We start from the raw sequence: 6,000 nt of genomic DNA, 5'->3' as shown, positions 1-6,000 counted from the left end.
GGACCCAGAGATGGACTCTTATCTCAATGTGCTGGGTAGTGGTGGAGCGGCTGCTGCTTGGGTCACACACAGATGGGCTGAAGAGGTCAACAGTCTGGTGGGAAGGTGACAGTGCCCCAGGCTGTCTTGAATTTTATTTATTTTTTAATAGATAACTTTATTTTTTATTGAGGTATAGTTGTTTTATAATATTATATTAGTTTTAGGTGTATGGTAGAGTGATTCAATATTTTTATAGATTATACTCCATGTAAAGCTATTATGAAACATTGGCTATATTCCGTGTGATGTACAATATATCCTTATAGCTTATTGATTTTATAGACAGTAGTTTGTACCTCTTAATCCTTACCCCATCCTTACCCCTTCCACATTCCATCTCCCCAATGGTAACCACTAGTTTATTTTCTATATCTGTGAGTCTGTTTCTATTTAGTTATATTCTTTTATTTTTTTAGGTTCCACATATAACTGATAACATACAAAGATAAACATACAAAGGTAACATTTGTCTTCCTCTGTCTTACTTATTGCACTAAGCATAATACCCTCCAGGTACATCCATGGTGTTGCAAATGGCAAAATTTCACTCTTTTTTATGGCTGAGTAGTATTCCATCGTGCATGCATATACTCCCCATCTTCTTTATCCATCGGTTGATAGATGCCTTGTGTTTCAATATGCTCTGTGTTGGAGTTTCTCCCCAACTAAATGGTGAGCTTACAGACAAGGAGATGCTATCCACCCACTTCCCCGTCTTCCCCTAACTCCCCAATGAAGCTTCTAACACACTGGGAAATACTCTGGGATAGTCTTTCTCAGAGTTCTCCCGTCCTTCAGTTACCTCCTCTGGCATTTGAGATGGCACAGAATCCTGGGATGTGCCTTATAACTACTGAATCAGACTCCCTCGAAGAGGGTCAGAACTGGAACATTTTAGAAGCTTCACAGATGACACATGTATACATATATACAGGAATATATGTTTATGACCTGTTGGCCTAGAATGGGATTTAAAAGTCACAGCTGCATAATGTTGGATGCTGAAGCCAGGCTGCCTGAGTTTTAAACCCCAGCTCTGCCCTTACTCACTTTAAGACCTTGGGCAAGTTACTCAACCTTTTGTGCCTTGACTTCCCCATCTGTAAAGTGGGGATGATAATAATAATCCCTACCTCATAGAGTTGTTGTGACGATTCAATGAATTTGCACATATCGAGCCCTGAGCACAGTGTCTGGCATGCAGTAAGCCACCCTAAATGTAAGCAGTTTTCACCTGGTTTTACCCAATTTGTAGAGGAGGAGCCTGTTTATGTCTTGGGGAGAACTGGAGTCCAGGTCTCTGAGCTCTCAAGGCAGGGCCCATTCTGCTTCTGTTCCTTCCCCTTCTCTTTTCAAGAGGATTCAGAATTTCAGTCCCCAAGAACGACCTGCACATGCTTTTTAAAAGCGGATCTCTGGGAAAACCAAAAAGGTCTAACTGTCATTTGGAGAACCAGTTCTGAGCGCCACCAGGGTGTGTTAGGTCAGAACCCAGGGGAGAAACCCCAGTCAGAGAACACGGAGTCGGAGGATTTCAAGGAAGCATCTTGTACCTCTCTCTTCCAGGTGAGGAAACTGAGGCCCCAGAGCTGCAGCGTCATGTCTGCAGTCCCAGGTTATGACTTCAAGGCCCGGCTCCTGACTCCCAGTCTGATGCTCTGGCCTCTCCCCGACCCCGGAAAGGAGGCCACGTGCAGGGTGGACCCTTGCAGACTGTGCCATGCCCAGATCTGCTAGCCCAGGCAGCAGTGCCGTCGGCTCGCAGTCTGAAAGCACAGGCTCTGAAGTGTTTGTGAGCAGGGCTTGGAATAAACCAACTCAGAGTCATTGGATTTTGGTGGGAAGGACCCTCTGGGATTCCTCTAAGTCATGAGAGCAAAGCATTGAAGATGACCCCAGTCTTGTCCTTTTTATAACTTCCCCCAAGTGAGGGGGGTTCCTCATACAGGTACCTCCTTACTGCTTGTACCATGTTGCTGTGACATTGGATGTCTCTGTGGCCGCCTGCCCTTTGCAGCTTCCCAAAGACAGTCTTGGCTTCAGCGAAAGATTCCCATCAGGCACCTCTTCTCCTTGGGCCATAACTGCTTTACACGCAATAAACGTCTGCCCTCTTCAGCATCCTCCACACAACTCCCTCTTACATCAAGGTGGGATTCAGGGTCCCCGTTTCTGGCTGGGATGCAGAGAAAGGAGGACTGGTGAGAGCAGGCAGAAGAGAGAGAGCGCCAGGTGCCTGGAAACAACTCAGCATCTTGCCCTTGTTACTAATAATCCTCCCAAAATCACCGAATGGTTTCTCGGCATTAAAGTTATCGTTTGCCATAAACCCCTTGTCTGTTTTCTGGAGAGTTTAATATATGGCGGGAAGTTTCACCCATAAAAGGTGATGGCTGTGCTCCTGCGAGTGAGCTGGGCGTCTGTAACTTATGACCTTCATAAATGTGAGTGGGCCTTGCGAGCCAGTCCATCAGTCTTTGGAGTAATTCTGCTTCGTAGTAAAATATTTTACTGTGCACACTCCTGTCAGCGTTTGCCTCGGTGGCGTGGAGACTTCCCATTCAGGCTGCCTCTTGCTCCTCAGTCTTGTTCTATTGTCGATTATCTCACTGCCAGACTCCAGTTGGGGACCCAGAGAATCATCTTTGCTTTCTTCGGGCTGCAGCTCACTGGACTCGGAAAGTGGCGGGATGGATGTGGCATTATTTATCACTGTGACATTCTGGGTGCTTTGTCCCTTACAGAAGTGGAGGGAATCTGCCAAGGAAGTCATCGCTTTAACCAGAGACAGTCCTTCCATATCAAATGGGGCCGTGTGCTTGAAGGTGCTTTGCAAGCCGTAGAATCTTCTAGAAGCGTGAGAATGCCTTGTCACCCTGATGTAGCGTAGCAGTTAACATTCTGCACCACAGTCCCAGAGACCTAGGTAGGCTTTGTCGAATTTATCGCCTTGACACTGGCCCAGAAAGGAACCAAGCACTTTCCAGGCGTGGTGGAGCGGTAGGACAAATATTCCTCTCTGTGAGTTGAAGTCTCAGCTCGATCGCCGGCTGCCTGTGTGACATCCGGCAAATTATTCACCTTCTCTGTGCCTCAGTTTCCAAAGATGTAAAATTCCTATGCTGTCTTCATTGCAATATTGTTATAAAGAGCAAACTAACTACCTTGTAAACAGCAAAAAACTCTGGAAGTGCCAAGTTTCCATGTTTTTATGATAAGGGATGATGGAGGCGTAAAGACTTAAAAAAACAAAGTCAAGTGGAAAATGAGAGAGTTAATAAGAAGGATTTCAGAGGAAAAGAAGTAACTGGATATAGTAAGTGGAGTATGTAGCTCCCATAATTGGGTGTTGCAGCTATCATGGGGGGTGGGGAGGCAGTGGAAGCTGAGAAAAGTGTGACCATACTTGTTGGGGGGCAGGCTTAGTGAGGATGGGGGGACAGTTCATCTGTCCAGCAGCCTGCTGCTCCCAGAAATTGTCCATGGCCTGGCCTCAGGGGAATTCAGTTCATTTTCTCCTTTTGACGGGGATGGGGGAAGGAATAGCAACTTCACTCAGAAAGCCAGCTGACCTGGAAGCTGGGGGACTAGTGTCCTAGAGGACCATCTTCTGAATTCATTTTCAACTCAACAAATATTTCTTGAATACCTCGTGTGTGCCAGGCTCTACTGTGGGATTTTGAGTTACATCTGTGAACAAAGCAAAGATCTCTGCTTCCAGGGAGCTTACAGTCCAGAGGGGGATGCTGTCTGCTACACGTACACACTGGACGCAGAGTTCCTCACATGCGAAGTGGAGCCTAGAGTAGCAGACACAGTCCAGCTGACTCTCCTGTACTCCAAGGAGACACTTGGGGAGGTTTATAAAAACTGTGGGTCATTGATCAGAGTCATCAGGCTCCATGGGGTTCTGCAAGTCTCTTTCCTCCCTCTTTCCCCCACCCTCTCCATCCCTCCCCTCCTCCCTCCCTTCCTCCCACTGTGTACATCATCCTTGTACTACAGGGCATACTGTGTTCTAAAATAGACCAGTAGGAACAAGTTTATTCCATCAGCGACTGGTGTGGCCAAATTTAGAATTCAACTTCAAACTTGCTTCCAAAGAACACTGAGTGAGTTTCTAGAAATATTTAGAAGGAAGGAAGGAAGGAAAGAAGGAAGGAAGGAAGGGTCGGGGGAGGGAGGGTCTGGAAATGACTGAACCAGCATCATCAGCATCACCGGGGAACTTAGTAAAAGTGCAAATTATCAGATCTTACCCCAGACTTAATCAGAATCTCTAGGGGTGGGTCCCAGCAATCTGTGTCTTAATGAGATTTTCAGGTGTTTCTGAGGCTGAAGTTTGAGAACCACTGCCCTGAGCTGCAGGTTGGATCTCTCACTCTCTTGGACCAGTCAGCTAGCTGGCACACAGTCTTCTCATGGCAACGGCACAGGCCCCAGAGGGAGAGCAGAAATATGCGGCACCTCTTAAGGTTTAGGGGAGGAACTGGTCCGCCCACGTTTTATTGCCAAAGCAAGACACATGACCAGGGTCCTGGATCCAAGGGAGGGTGATGAACTGGCGCCAAGAATTCACTCCACCAAAGAACTTAACAAAAATAATACTGGCGCGGCATTTTATGGTTTATAATGCTCTTGCACCTACGTTATCTCGTTTAACTCTTACAACAGCACTCTGGCGTGGGAAGTGTCTCCATTTAAGAGATAGAGGAAAGGAGGCTTTTAGATGCTGAGATCAAAGTCACACAGTTAATAAGACCTAGGTTTCCTGGCTCCAAGTTTGAAATTATTTTCATTGCATCAAACTTCTAGGCCATAGGTTCATAAGAGCAAGCTTCCGAGTCTCTTTCATGATCAAAAAACATCTCCAATGCACAGCGTGGTAAATACTCTACAGTCCTTATGTACTTAGGGAGAATGAGTAACAGAAATGTAAGGAAAGATTTTCACCCATTAAGCAGCTTTCTACTCCACAGCTAGCTCTGTTCATCAGGTTTCAAAGTTCCAGTCTTTTTTGCTTCTAACATTTCCCCATTGCTTGAATTCCAAACTCCCATAAGTCTTCCCTTCAATATCCTATGTCCTCAAAATTTTGGTGCAATCAAATATTTCTATAGGAAACCTTCTCTGACTAATTTCCTAGTGACTGATTTTGCTGGAGGGTCAGAAGCTGGGGTTGGACAAGGACACAGAAGAAAAAGAGCAAATAAATGGAGCTTTCTTGTACAGCTGAAGATAGATGCTGGGGAGGGAAAGAAGATTAAGAAGGAAAACAAGAGTAAGAAGAAAACGTGGCACCGAGGACCTGACGTTTCTTGGTGCCATGCTGTAGAACTCAGACCCTGTCGGATACTTTTTTATCAGCCCGTGCTGAAGCAGAATTTTAGTGAATGCCTCTGATGTCTCTACAAGTTAAATTTTTAAATATTTTAAATTGGATAAAATTTTGTTTGAAATATTTCAACAGATTAAATCCAAGAGAAAATATTTTTAAACACTCTTAGGAGGGGATTGGCTCCTAGAAAAAGATTCATTTGTCATTTCTATTTTTATGGGTAAGGCAAGCATCTTTGTCTCTTCCTTCTTTCCTGCCCAGCCTCCAGCTTTTCCCTCCTCCCCGGCTACCTGACAATTTTAAGACACCTGAGGTGCAACAGGAGCAAAATATGACCCTGATGCCGAGTGTGAACTATAGGGAGCCCTGGCTGCACACCTTAATTATTGCTAACAAAGTAACATTTTAATAGCTTTAGGTTGAAATTGATGAGCGCTCCTGTTCAGTGGAAGCCTTGCAAAAACATGACATGACATCTTGTGGAAAAAAATAGAAAGAAAGGACACCACGGGTGTTAAATAACTGACTCTTCGTTGAATGGTCAGCTTTAAAAAAAAAAAGGATATTGTCCTTGTTCAGCAACTTTTCCAAAGAACTCAAAGTCCATAAGAGCCCATATG

The sequence above is a fragment of the Vicugna pacos genome, chromosome 21, assembly GCF_048564905.1.
Source record: "Vicugna pacos chromosome 21, VicPac4, whole genome shotgun sequence".
Classification (NCBI taxonomy): Eukaryota; Metazoa; Chordata; class Mammalia; order Artiodactyla; family Camelidae; genus Vicugna; species Vicugna pacos.
This window is presented reverse-complemented; position numbering follows the sequence as displayed.